The sequence below is a fragment of the Pleurodeles waltl genome, chromosome 2_2 (genome assembly GCF_031143425.1).
Source record: "Pleurodeles waltl isolate 20211129_DDA chromosome 2_2, aPleWal1.hap1.20221129, whole genome shotgun sequence".
Taxonomy (NCBI): domain Eukaryota; kingdom Metazoa; phylum Chordata; class Amphibia; order Caudata; family Salamandridae; genus Pleurodeles; species Pleurodeles waltl.
This window is the reverse complement of record NC_090439.1, coordinates 723,824,966-723,840,493: the sequence shown is the minus strand read 5'-3', so window position 1 is coordinate 723,840,493 and position 15,528 is coordinate 723,824,966.

Here is a 15,528-nt window from a genome sequence, read left to right as displayed (position 1 = left end):
TGGAGAAAAAGATCGATAAATTCATAAATTGCAATTCGGATTATACTGTGTATATCATAAAATGTCCATGTAATCTTTGTTATGTGGGCAGCACAATTTTTCCTGTGAAAAAACGGATATTGGAACACTGGCGGGCGATCAAGAATAATGATGCCAATTATCCTATAGCACGACACTGCAGACAGATTCATGAGGGGAAAGTTGATGACATGTTATTCTTTGGAATTTACAGGGCCTTGCTGTCCCCACGAGGAGGAGACAGGGAACGGACTTTGAGGAAAATGGAATCGGAATATATTATCAGACTTAACAGCAGAGCCCCGTGGGGGTTGAACCAGGATGAAGAATTGTATGTACATGTGGGTTAATGGGATATTTATGAGGACCAGGCGCTGGGTAAATCGATTAGCTGGCACCATCATCTCCAATTGATAAATGTATTGTAACTATTTTAGTTATTTTACTTGGAATTTTGGGAGTAGTTGATTTAGGCATTACAGTGAGTAATAAGGTTTGTAAATATAATGAGGGTGTAGAAAATTAGGAAATGAATTTAGTATTTGAGACATTAATATGATTGGAGGGAAAGACATATGTATATTTATTTAGTGAAATGATGAAATAGCGGGTTTATTGAGAGATTAATTATGTTTGAAAAAAATGAGAAAATTAATTAAGAATGGAGGAGAGAAGATGCTTTAATTTTGATTTTTGATGTTTGGAATTTTTTAATTGTAGGATTTCTTCTATGTCTAATGGTAAACAGGATATAATATGGAGGGGGATGCAGCTTGTGTTTCTTCATTTGGAATAAGGCGGGCTATGAAGAAGACCGATTGGGTTGAAACGCGTTGCCCAGAGCCTTAGTGTGTTTTTTCAGTTTGTATAACTGGTAAGAAATAAAATGATTATGGTGCAGTAAGTCTGGAGTGTCGGCATCCTTTTCATGATTGTGGACTGAAAGGAAATCTTTGGATATTTACGGAGCCTGCATCCGGAGCCGTGCACCGCCCCCCTTGGTGGTTGGAGTCAGCTGCTACAGGACATTATTATATATATATATATATATATATATATATAAAATTATAAAAAATATATATTTTAACTCATTGTAAGCTTTACTTTGTCTACCCATTGCCATATGTCATTTCTCTACCAATCTATCCTCCATTCCCTCTCTGACTCATCCCAAATCCATTCTACTGCTTACATCTCCTAAATAACCCTGCCTAAGCTCTTCCCTCCTCTTCCACATCAAACTCACCCAAACCTCTCTTTACTACCATGATCTCCCAAACAACTCTACTAAATTCTCCCTCATTCATCTCACCTTTAACTTATCCAAAACCCCTCCAGCTACTGTGATCTCCCTAACCCTTTCCACAGACTCTTCCCTCCTCCATCCCCCCTTTACTCATCCCAAGCCTAAATCCTATTACTATAAACTACCAATTAACACTTCTGGATTCTTCCCTCCTCCACCCCTCCATTACTCCAGTCAATCCAACTAACAAAATCACATATCCACAGCTCAAATTAACTCATAATAATACTAAAACTGTTCTCATATTTCCCTATACTAATCCACCACTAATTCCTTTTGGGTTCCGGAGTAGCGTGCTACTCGCCAAAAGACGCTTCAATGCCTTGTCAGGGGTAGTAAGCGCTATATAAATACTATCACAATACAATACAATTTACAAACATGGATACAACAGAGCTTTCTCCTTCTAACCCTCTACAAAACTGAATTTCTCTTCATTCAACCTCCACCATCAGTAATATTGATCCCAACCTCTTGGACTCTTGAAAACTCAAAGGACTCACACCCACCCTAACCTCTTCAATCAGACTCTTTGGTTTTACTTTTGACTCCTCCCGCACACTTGTCCTGCAAAGCAACAAAAAGGGAAAAGCTGCAAACTTCCATCTCCACACCTCAAAGAAAATCTGTTACTTTATGCCCTCACATCAATAAAAGTCCCTGTCAGTTCCGTTGTCATATAGAGACTAAGGGGGTCATTCCAATGTTGGCGGGCGGCCTCCGCCGCCCGCCAGAATTCCCCCATCCGAAATACTGCGCCGCGGTCAAAAGACCGCGGCGGGTATTACAAGTTTTCCCCTGGGCTGGCGGGCGGTTGCTGAAAAACCGCCCGTCAGCCCAGGGGAAAACGACCTTCCCACGAGGATGCCGGCTCGTAATCGAGCCGGCGGAGTGGGAAGGTGCGACGGGTGCAGTGGCACCCGTCGCGTATTTCAGTGTCTGCAAGGCAGACACTGAAATACTTTGCGGGGCCCTCTTACGGGGGCCCCTGCCGTGCCCATGCCATTGGCATGGGCACGGCAGGGGCCCCCAGGGGCCCCGCGACCCCCCCTACCGCCATCCTGTTCATGGCGGCTTTCCCGCCATGAACAGGATGGCGGTAGGGGGGGTCGGAATCCTCATGGCTGCGGAGCGCGCTCCGCAGCCATGGAGGATTCACACGAGCAGCGGAAAGTCGGCGGGAGACCGCTGACTTTCCGCTTCTGACCGCGGCTGAACCGCCGCGGTCAGAATGCTCGTTGGAGCACCGCCAGCCTGTTGGCGGTGCTCCCGTGGTCGGTGGCCCTGGCGGCCGGTGGCCGCCAGGGTCAGAATGACCCTCTAAATTTTGAAAGACCATTTCCAGCAGGAGTACATCAATGAACATTGGACTGCTGAAAGTGGTACTTTACACACTCAATGGGTTACTCCACTGTGCAGTTAAACCTGACCATATTACCCCTCTGCTTCATTAACTGAATGGGCTGCATACTACAGCCAGAATAACATTCATAATGAGCTGCCTTGTCCACAAGTCAATCAACAAAAATACCCTGCATTATTTTTTAGATCTTCCCACCACCTTTGACAGCTAAAAAGATCTAAGAACTCATTGAACATTTCTCTGTGTATCTCCCAAATTTAAAATAAAAAATATGCCTTCTTATGTGTGGCCTCCTCAGTCTGGAACTCTCTGTCCTCTGTTCGTAGAACTCTGGCTCCACGCACTATCTTCTGGAAACAACTATCAGGAAATACCTACATTAACTTCCTACATTCAATCCATGAACACAACAAACACGTTGAATACTCATATGTCTACTCTCCTTTTCAGTGTTGGATAATGAATCACTCTTGTCCTTTGTCTATTGCTCCTTGTGATCATCCAATTCATTCTATTTTTCAGACATCACCAGGATCCCCTTTTAACCCTTTCACAGGTGGTGTGTTTGTGCAACTCTGTACCGGAGCAAACCAAAGATCCAAATAGTAACCCGGTTCTTTAGTGGGTGCAGACACAGACATCTGTTCTCCAGGAACCTATGCTATTTGCAGTTTTTCCTAGCTTAAAGAGAAATCCGGCTCCTCAGGGTGCAAAGAAAAAAAAGTTTGGGTCTAGGGTAGTGGTTCCCAACCTGTTGACCTTTGTGGACCCCCACTTTCTTATTACTGGAACCTGGGGACCCCACTGAATCATTATTGGAATCCAGGGACCCCCCAGTGAGTTCTTACTGAAAGCTGGGGACCTAATCTGTTAATATTAGTTAATTTTCAAAGCAGTTGTGGACCCCCTGAGAAGGCTTCGCGGACCTCCAGGGGTCCCCGGAACACAGGTTGGGAACCTCTGGTCTAGGGTCTCCCTGCATCTGGGGAAACCTATCAGCCCTGGACATTGTTATGATGTCACCACAACACCACCAACATTTGGGACTGATACAGTTTGCATGATACAAGTATTATGGATGACAGAATATTTTTCAGTACCTTCTTTTGTTTGTTCATAAAAATATTTTATGTTATGTATTAATGTAAATGAATTGTATATATTTATTTTAAATGTAGATAAAAATAAATACATTCTACATCTCTATTAACTTAATTTTGAATTCAATGTTCAATTAATGTAAATATATTACATTAAATTAATATAATCTTTAAAGATTTATTGAAAAAACACACCTAAACTAAAATGTTTAGATGTAATCATTATGTATTAATGTATAGAATTATTTTTTAAATAGTTATATTTATTTTTAAAATAAATTTAAATGCATTTTTAAAATGACAATTTTTTTTTAATTTAAGATGATTTACGATAAGGTTCAGTTTAGGTTCTTGCTTCCACTATTCGATATGGGAGGCTGTTGCAGTAACCGGGGTTGAGCATGTGTGGCACTGGGCTTACTAACTTACACTTTTAAATGTGTCACATCCCATGTTTCAGATGGTGGGTACATGTAAGTCTATACTTTTGACTAACTTTATACTTGTATAGGATGAATGGTTATGACGTAGTAAAGCTGCTCACAAGTGTAGGAGCAAACTCAAATGTGTTACTTACTCATAGGTGTAAGTTACCTTTGTGAAAGCCTTGCTAATTGCTTTCAAAAAGAGATCAACCTGTTGAATGCAAAAATAAAAAGAAATGACCTTTTAGTCTACTGTAGGTAAACTGAGTGGTCTCAGAAGAACCAAGTGAGGATGGATTTCAGTTGAAGAAAAGACAATCAAGTAATTTTCTCACTCACGTGGAAGCACTGATCCAGAATAATCAATCAAACATTGCATAACAAGTTTTTCCTAAGACCCTCTTATCCCTCACATGAATCATCAATCATTACTTGATATTTATTCATACATGTTAACTGGTCCATGTGCACTGTCCATTTACCTATGTGTCTCTGTTTCCCATGCAAGCAATGTATAACTAAGCAGAGTAGCCCTTCAAATCTTCACTGACATCCGAGCATGGGAATGAAAAGGTAAGCATGGGAGGTATTTTGTTCTATTACAGACTTAGACACCATTGCTGATTTCAAAGTATATGGTTTAACTGAAGGTTGAATTAGTTTATTTTTCTTGCTTCATCTCACAACTCAGTCTCCAGGCCCAAATGGCTGTGTCCTCCTTGATTCTCTCTCTGTGCCATGCACACTAGTCCATTTGAGTATATATACAATGGCGGTGCACCAAATATAAAAAAATAAAAGTTTATTTACTTAAGAGACATTTTGGTGTGTTATTTATTCCCTTTTCTAATTTAGAAAGGAAAGTTTGTCCTCAAATTCAGGGTGGTCGCCTGGAGCATGAGCACTCCCTACACTTGTGATGTTAAAGAAATTTCGCTCATCCATAGTTGTGTCTTCAACCATATAATGTTTGAGTATGATCATCGTCAGTCTCCACATATTTTTAGGAGAGAGACTGGTCCTTCTGACTGTGACCATAACCACAGCTGCACTGAATATGTGATCCAGTGATACACTAGACATGCTAGTTAAATTATTGCCAGCCTGTTTGATTCTGTCCACTTTGCATTCTTCTATGTCTATAGGTCAATAGGCCTATATGTTTGATTTAGGTAGACGTCTGTTGGGTCATTCAAATAGTCTTATACCATCTTCTCAATTGTCTTTGTTGTTGACACGTTGTTTCTGAATTGTCCCTGGCTATACTTTTTATGTCCTGCCATATTCATAACCAAACCCTTGGCAGTGAAGCTGTTGATGTTGTCGGTTTGGTAGCACACATGCTGTTACCACAGGTGGCTTTTGCTGTAGCTGTGACATGCTTCCTGATTCTGAGACAACACAGTGCAGATCTCAAGGTAGTGCTTCAGTTCTGCTATACCCTTGAATTACTAATCACTCACATTCTAGGATACCCATTTCCTGACAATCCAGTTCTTGCAAATTGAGGCTTCCACTGCTGTAAAAGGAATGAAAGTGGGCTGCATTTTTTTGTAGAGTGTAACCAGCATTGTAGCACATATGTACTCTCTGGAGTACACAATCTCTTTGCAGCCTTTGATTTATGTTCAATCAAGGGATTAAGATGTTGGCCAAAGCAGATGTTTCTTCATGACATTGGTAAATGTTTGGCCCACCTTTTTCAAAGGTTCCTGCAGCATGTGCATCAATGCGTTGTTCATGGTACTCTCCACTTCACTGACTTCCCTTGTCAAAAACTCAACTCAAAAGGGACTAGCATTTGAGTCAGGCACTCCACTAGTCCCCATTTACCAAATTCCATCATCATGACTTTGGCAGTTGTAATGTCTCCCTTTAGTATAATGTAGTAATTGATAGACCTGTCCAGTTCAAACAGGTGTTGCAGTATGTAGAAGGTGTCGTTCCAGCTGGTTGACACATTCTGTCTGAGGGCCATTACAGGTACCCTATTAGCACACTGAATGATCCTCAACTGATTCTAGGCTTTGGAAGCGTGACTGAAATTAGAGCTGGTCAGGTGACCAGTTGTTGCTGACTGCCACTTCTTTTTTCAGTTAGTCCTGTACAATTAGGTTGATGCAATGTGCTTAACATAGGACTCTAGGATATTCCCTGTCAGGCATGGCTTTGATAATATCACTGCCATTGATAGCGGCAACAAACCCAACGCTGAGACCGCTGGATTAAAACTATTTGTAGACTTTGGTATTACATTCTTTTAAGATATTTACAGTTCCATGTAATTTATCCATGGAGAACACAACAACTGTTGTGTGCTCCTGAATGCCTTGAAAGCACCCTCAACAGTGAGAGCAACTACAAGCCTTTGCTTAACCCCCTGGAAGGAGATCCAGTGTGCAGTGTTGCATATATAGTCTGTTGCTTGAGAACTGGAAAGCATGGCTGTTTTGAGGTGAATGGACTTACATCACTCTTCTTCATTGCTTGAGCAACCAATTCCAACTCTTGATGCTGTCGCACTGGTACAGCAACTTTGGAAAAATAAGCTTTGCTTGGACCCTTTGATATGGGACAGTCTGTACAAATTGCAGAAACTGCTCTAATTCCATCAAGGAAAAGGGCAGGAGTTCAATCGCTTACATTTTGGCCAATTTCCCCTTTTATAAATGGACATTTTTATATGTTTGGTGGAACGCAACTCCTTGTTGGACATAATTTGATAGTCGGTTGTTGTGACTGTTTTTTTTGTGAGGATACCTCTGCAAGTGACCCACGATTAGCATGCAAGCTGCTTGGATGCTTGAGCGCTTTGGAGAGACTGTATCCCTCCTTCCTTGTGCCATGCCCAGGTTACTGTGGGAGATAACTGCACACTATAAACAACAATCACATGGCTGCTTCACACAATGGCATTTTATTCTTCCTCACTACCACCTCTTTATATTAGTTTGCTTCCTTGTGTTCTTTCATCAGCAACTATCTTTCTGAGATCCTCTTGCCACAAGATTGCATATTGATTTTTTAGATGGACCAGTTGGCCCTTGGTAACATAATGTTCGGTTGGCTTACCATGATGCACTGGTTTGCGACAAAGTTAGCATTCTGTGATGTGCTCTTCATGTGGCCTCACTCTAAAGAAGTGTCAGGCTTGCGGACCCGCTTCAATGTGCCAGTTTCACAAACAGTCTAAAATAATGTCTAGTGTCTGTGTCACGGTTTCAGGCTGATCTGATCAGGACTCTGGTTGGGACACCCCTTGAGGTCCCAGAAACTCCCAAAGAGGTAGTGTACTGGGACAGAAGAGCAGCTAAGGCATACATGGGAAAGGGCAGCTATGGACAGGGACAGAAAACAGGAAGGTAAAAGCTGAGCAGCCCTTGTGTGAACAAACAGGAAACGGATTACTAATGGACAAACACACTGGGGTTGTACACAGGGTAGGGCGCAGAACCTCCCACAGCAACAGGGAATGTCAATGCCTCTGTGCAGTTTGCTCATACAGATAGTCACCCCACCAACCCCATAGAAAGGAGGCAGCAGAAGCGATTCTGTCTCTGGACCCTTAGAGCACAAACAAGCGTAGAGATAAGCTCTTTTGGGTCCAGCTGGAAACACAGCGGCAATTCCTGGAAAAACAGCAATAGCACACTGTCACTGTTAGGCACTAAAGACAACGTATAACACTAGACAAAGGATGGGGACTGGAATTGCCTCCTGGAAACCAGGAGCCAACCCCGTACAAAGGAAAACACTTATACACTGGTGAAGACTGATAGAACACTTACCAGACACAGATACCCAAGAGGAAATGGAAACAGAAGGAACAAACTAGGAGGCAGGGGCAGGAACTGTGAATAGGCTCAGGCTGAAGCAGAGGCAGAAAGAGGACTGGAAAACAGAGCACAAGCTTCTGGCTGGAACAAACAGAAACAGGAATGGGAAACAGAGAGCAGGCTCCGGCAAGAACAAGCAAGGATAGGGCTGGAATATAGGGAGTAGGAATAAGCAGGAAACAGGACTGGGAAATAGAGAGCAGGTTCAGGCTGAAACAAGGCAGGAACAGGACAGAGAAACAGGGAGCAGGGTCTGGAAGAATCAAACAGGTACAAGGCTAAGAGATCTGGAGCAGACTCTGGCTGGAACAAGCAGGAACAGGGCAGAGAAGCAGAAAGTAGGTTCAAGCTGAAATAGAACAGGAACAAGACAGGAACACCATTCGATAAAGGGTCTGGAACACAAAGGAATCGGACTCCAATGCACGACGAGGACCTTGAGGAAATGGTTGCTTATAAGCAGTTCCAAGCTGCAGCAAACCCCAGGTGGAATCACATGACTGGGCTGCACAGGAGAGATCTCAGGTGTGTGTAATTTCAGACACTCGCAAGTCCTGGAGGAGAGGATCTGGTGAAAAGGAGCAACTGGACGTCTCCCATAGAAAACAATGTATTCCATAATCCAGGCTTTCCTGACTACAGGGCTGTGCATTATGGGATTTGCAGTCCCAGGAAGCAAATGTAATTCTACAAAAGCATACCATAGCAAAAAGAGAAACAAACAGGAGTTAGTAAGGGACTCTAGATAAGTGTTCAAGGTGATTCCCAGGCTACCGACAGTCCCTTTACAGCACCCCCTAGAGATGGGACGACAGAGTTGTAACAGTCTGATGGTAAAGAGGTATTACTATTTGAATTGAACAATGCTTGTTTATACATAATTGTTATATTGACCAATGTTTGTTAAAGGGATCTTGGCAAGGGCTCATGTCAAATGAAACTGACAAGCAGCAGTTTAACCTGGGGCACATGCAAACTGTTCTGGCTGAAACACGGGGAACAGCACGAGCATCCTGCTCTTCCAATTCAAGGAGGCGTGTTCCTCTGGTATTTAAACCGCTCCCACTCTGACTCTGTTTGCTGTAGAAGAGATTCTTTGGTGTTGCAGCATTTCTGGCTCTCGGTTTGTCCTGCAACAATTCTGGTTCTTCTTTATTCTACCACAGCACGTCCCTGTTGAGAACAAAAAGGGAAAACAAGACTTGAGTCTTCAATGAAAGGCCGTAACGCTCAGCACAGACTTCATAGCTTGCCATTACCTGGAGGAAAACTGAGTAGCTTTCATTATAAAACTATTGACAGCACGCCATGAACAATATTTCAGTGTATGTTATCTTATGCTGATCATTAAGGCGCTCTATCCCTGATCTGTATTTACTGTATGTTTCACAGAAGTATGAAAGTATAACCCACCAGGGATTGAATGAGTGATGGTGATGTTTAGTTTGTGATAAATATATCAACTGTTGTGACTCTACCAAAGACTTATATTACTGGTGGTGAATTAACAAGGCATGTACGCAAGTTGAGCAACAAAGGTTTACTGTGATGTCACTATGCCTTAATACTGCAGCAGTATTAACATTTTAAGGGATCAATGTTAAGCACTATTGTGCTTAGTTAATATTAACACATGATCCTTGCTTAGGTTTTGTGTTATAATATTGTCCATGTATTTGTTGACTGAGTTGTAGTGCTGCCAACTACTCCAGTCCCTCCATTGAAGTTATTGGGGAAATCCATTCATCCAAACCTTAGGTAGGTAACCAGGTTTGAGTGAGGGAGGTTGATACACATTAGATGACAACAGTATATTAGATGACAACAGTACGTAACACTATCTCTCCTTGCAGGAATGTTCCACTGCAATCTAGAGGAACAAGGGAGTGAGAGAGCATCACAAATGGGAAAGGTAATCCATGCAGGTAGTGTGTTTACAAATTAGATTTAGTAAGAGATTATCATACTCCACGTAGGTTCACCCGATATAAAGTGGGCACATGTGTTACAGGGAGTGCAAAGGACCAGGAGCAGACTTCCAACACAAACCATCCACGACCAGAGTGAAGACAACATCTCCCACTCTCTCTCCGTGGCCCCTTTCCCTTCACCTCAGTACTGGTCACCTGACTCTAGAGACCAGGGCTCAGACGTCCACGTGGAATTAAGAACCAGCAGCCTGAGTCGCCATTGTGTCTCTGTGGGACAAACCAGTCAAAGCTTGACAGGAAGTTCCAAACAAGGGGTGGAGGAGTGAGGGGAGACTTCAACCAAATGTCTGAAGAACTTGTTGAGGTAGAGCTATGTGGTTGTGTTTGCTGTCATCATCTTCCTTTCTTCGAAGGCTTTTGGAAACCTTTCTTTCCATTTCAAGATCATTGGAAAGGGGGCTTATAATGGGGGCTTATAGTGTTAGTAAAGTGATCCTTATTTTCCTTGCAGAAGATTCTGAAGACAATGTTTCATGGAAGAGCAGTCACAACACACAAGCTCAATTTCCCGTTCTGCTGCTACCTTAAGATAATCAGGTGTAACAGACTGTGCTTGCTTTTAAGTTTACATTGAAGAAGATGTAGTTTCTGCTGCGGCACATCAATTCCAGACTCACTGCTCTCAGCAATAACTGCAGAGCCTTCAATGCTGACAGACATTGGCTTCAGTTTGGGTGGTGGTACTGTTGATGATCTAGGAGAGATCGTCTTCCAAGCCTCCTTCTGCCCAGCGCAGGGTGCAGCAGTTACACCGCATTGCCAGAAAAAGGTAGCTTGATGTCAGTGGTGGTAACGGACCACTTCTCAATACTGGTCACTTTCTTTATAGAAACTTCCTTCATTGGAATCTTCTTCAACTTCTTGTGTGGGTCAGCCACATGAGCAGAAGCACTTAGCGGAGATAACTATGGACTCTGGTGTCACTTTTAAGTAATTCTCAAACGTATCTCTGTCTCAGTATTGTGATGTCTCAAGCTTCTGCTGGCAATGAAAAATAAGCAGGAAAACAGTGAGAATAGGAAAGGCTAGTCAGTATAATACACATTATGGGGGTCATTACAACCCTGGCGGATGGTGTTAAAGCGGCGGTAATACGGCAAACAGGCCGGCGGAAAAAAAGGGAATTATGACCGTGGCGGAAACCGCCAACATAGACAGCCACTTTAACACTCCGACCGCCACGGCGGGACAGACAAGCAGTGCGGCGGTCACCGCCAACAGACAGGCAGAAGACAAAGTACCGCCCACAGTATTACAACAGGCCAATCCGCCACCTTTTCCGGGGCGGATTCACCGTGGATAAAAACATGGCGGAAACAGCCATTTCAATGGGAAAATGCTCACCTTAACACACTCCATGAGGAAGGAGGGCACCATGGAGCCGGAACTCCAAATACTCCCTGAGATAGTGTTCCTGCTCCTCTACGAACATCAGCAACGCCGGCACCGAAGACAACGGTGAGTACTGCACCTACGACATAGGGGAGGTGGGAGGCAAAAGTCAGGGACACACAAACGCAACACCCCCACCCCCACCCCGACCCTCGCACACTACAACACACACACCAATGCATTTCCAAACATCACAGTAACAACCCCCAGTCCCCCCGGAAGAATGCAAAGACAAAAGGAAATGAGTGCAACCATTGTACTGTATCAAAATACAGTAAGCTAATATATACAGAAATATATATACACATTCCAAAAATATTCATCACGATTAGTAGTGCAGGTATGCACCATTCAATGTCCGTGGACCACTGGGCCCAAAATGCATGGGCGAGGCCCACACAAGATACCTGTCCAGAAACGGAGAGAACACTGCAGGGGCATCAGATAGAAATACAACAGGCACCTCAGGGGGAAGGGAAGGGGGGGCACCTAAGCCGGATGACAGCACCACGCCAGATCCACGAAGGGGCTCCATGCCCATTGATGTATCCTGGGGAGTGTAAAGCCACAGTCTCTCAAGTCTCTGCAGTGGGTGGTTTGTCCACTGTACCATCCTGGGGAGTGCAAAGCCACAGTCTCTCAAGTCTCTACAGTGGGTGGGTTGCCCACTGTACCATCCTGGGGAATGCAAAGCCACAGTCTCTCAAGTCTCTACAGTGGGTGGTTTGCCCACTGTACAATCCTGGGGAGTGCAAAGCCACAGTCTCTCAAGTCTCTACAGTGGGTGGGTTGCCCACTGTACCATCCTGGGGAGTGCAAAGCCACAGTCTCTCAAGTGGATAACAGTCTCCACTGTTTCTGGAGGGGGACTGGTGCCCAGAGTGCTTCATCCTGTGCAGGACAGACAGAGTGGATGCAGGTCTCCACTGGTTCTGGAGGGGGACTAGTGCCCAGAGTGCTTCATCCTGTGCAGGACAGACGGAGTGGATGCAGGTCTCCACTGGTTCTGGCGGGGGACTGGTGGCCAGAGTGCATCACTCTCCCCGTGACGGTCCCAGTTCCGTCACTGCCCCTGCCGCACATGGGCTAGCGATGCTTGTGTTGGCGGTGCTTGCCCTGTTCAGCGGTGCTTGCCCTGTTCAGCGGTGCTTGCCATGGCGGTCTTTGCCCTGTTCAGCGGTGCTTGCCATGGCGGTCTTTGCCCTGTTCAGCGGTGCTTGACTTTGCTGTCTCTGACCTGTTCAGCGGTGCTTGCCATGGCGGTCTTTGCTCTGTTCAGCGGTGCTTGCCATGGCGTTTTTTGCCTTGTTCCGCAGTGCTTGACTTTGCTGTCTCTGACCTGTGCAGTGGTGTGTGCCATGGCGGTCCCTCATTGCCCAGCGGGGCTGTGGCTGCCGGGGCCCTCCTGGGCACTGACTCTGGCTGTGGTCTCCTGACCAGTGACGATTCTGCTGCTCTCCTGGGCACTGACTCTGGCGGTGGTCTCCTGACCAGTGACGATGGGGCTGCCCTCCTGGGCACTGACTCTGGCGGTGGTCTCCTGACCAGTGATGATGGGGCTGGCAGTGGCATCCTGGGCAGCGGGGATGATGGCGGCCTTCTCCGCCGTGCTGCTCTTCCCATACATTGGTGCTTTCTTCTGCCCCTTCCCCACCTTGGGAGGAGTCACAGCTGACTCGACACTCCCCCCGGGACCCTTGTGAGCGGCTTTGCCTGCAGGAGTCTTCACCCTCTCCCGTCGGGCACTGTCCAACCTCTGGTGCTTCACAGGGGGGGGACTGGCTGTGCTTTGGCTCCGTGTCACACTGGCTGTCCTGGTGCCCGGTGCACTCCACATACCTCTAGCAGGCACCACTGGTACCGGACATTTTTTGGCTGAGGTGCTACTACGGGACCTATGAATTGGAGGGGGGGTGGTGGGAAAGAGGTCAACGTTGCTCAGGAAAAGTTTCTGAAGAACACTGGGACGGGTAGCTGGAGGGGGTCTGGGAGTGGAAGAAGAGGAGGTGGTTGTAGGAGGTGTAACTTTTGATGATTTGGGTGCAGGTGCATGTTCTGGAGGCTGTCGTGAGGTGGATGGATGTTGGGTGTGTGTGTGCCCGCGTTTGTGTACTTTGGGAGGGGGCGTCACAGACACACTGGGAGAGGACACAGGGGACGTGTAAATGGTAGTGGGGGTGGTGAGTGCAGGTGAGCGGGGGGTGGTGCTGGGTGTTCTGGTGCGAGTCCTAGTGGCTGTAGTGGTAGTGCATGCAGGTGAGAGTGTAGATGACACTGGGAGGGAGAATGGAGACGACGAGGAGGGGGAAAACAGTGGAGGCAGTGGATGTTGCTGTGTCTGTATGTGGGTGATGCTTGTGTGAGTGCCTGTGGGATGTGTGGTGCCTATGTTTGCCTGAGCTGCCCTTGTGTGTTGAGGTGTGTGCAGGCTGGTCTGATGGTGTGCTTGGGATAGGCTGAGGTAGAGGGGATTGGGTCTGGGTGGAGGAAGTTGGAGGGGGTAGGCTAGACACAGGGACAATGGCTGCCATCAGTGCTGAGGCCAGAGATTGCAGGGTTCGATGATGGGCAGCCTGACCAGAATGAATGCCCTCCAGGAATGCATTAGTGTGTTGCAACTCCCTTTCTGCACCCTGGATGGCATTCACAATGGTAGACTGCCCAACAGTGAGTGACCTGAGGAGGTCAATGGCCTCCTCACTGAGGGTAGCAGAGGTGACAGGGGCAGGGGCTGAGATGCCTGGGGCGAAGGTGATGCCCACCCTCCTGGGTGAGAGGGCACGGGGCGAAAGCTGAGGGGCTGCTGGGAGGGCGGTGCTGGTAGGGGGGGTGGCGGCTGTACCTGTAGAAGTGGGGGGCACAGATGGTGCCGCCACCACTAGGGAGCTCCCATCGGAGGACTAGTCCGTGTCGCTGGTTGCTGATCCGGAGACCGCCGTGAAGTTCCCCTTGCCCTCCGTCCCACTGGTGTATTCGGAGTCCATGGTGTGGCCCTCCATGGCCATGTGGGATGCAGCCTCCTCGTGCTCCGGTGCCATTGTACCTCCGCCTGATGATGCTGATGCACAAAAGAACGGGGAGAGCACAAAAAGGGGTTGGGGAACAGAAGAAAGACAGGTTGAGTGCATGCCTTACCGCTACCGTTGGCGGACAATACAGACACAGCAGGCCCCTGCACTACGCCGCGCTCTTGGGCTCTACAGATGCAGTTCCTGGGATATGTTATGTTATGTTATGTTATGTTATTTTTATTTGTACCGCGCACAGCTGCCCCAGCAAAGGGGCGTCCCGGCGCTTTGAGAAGGTAAACACAACACAGCACTAAAAGCGGGCAAAAGAAGACAAAACACAACAGATAAGCTTAGACAAATAAAAAGGTCTTAATAGCCCGCCTAAACTGAAGGAGCTCATCAATGGCCCGGATTTGTGGAGGAAGAGAATTCCACCAACTCGCTGCCAGGACTCGAAAAGAGCGGCCCCCAATTCTGCTCAGCTTAAAGCGCGGAACCACTGCTAAGTTCTGGCCTAACGATCTAAGAGTGCGAGAGGGAACATAAGGAATCAGCAATTTCTCCATGATTTGCGGGGAAGTACCCTTTAAGATTTTAAATGCAAAACAGAGAACCTTAAATCTAATCCTCTGCTGCACAGGGAGCCAGTGGAGAGAGCGCAGAGTATTGGACACCGAACATCGCCTGGGGAGACTAGTCACCAGTCGGGCCGCAGCGTTTTGAACCCGCTGGAGCCGCCGAAATTCTGACTGGTTTATCCCCGCCAGTAGGGAGTTGGCATAGTCCAACCTAGACAGCACTGATGCTTGAACCACCAGCTGTCTTGTAGGTGCATCAAAGAATTTGAGGATAGGTCGAAGTCCTCTGATGATGCCATAGCAAGAAGCCGCCACCTTCTTGGTATGACAGATGAAACTCAGAGAAGAATCAAACCATACCCCCAAGTTTTTTATCCCTGCCGCTGGGAGGGGAGTCACACCCAACTCCGAAGGCCACCATTTATCATCCCACAAAACCACCTGTTTACCAACCACCATAATCTCCGTCTTTTTGGTGTTTAACTGGAGACAGTTGGATTTCATCCAG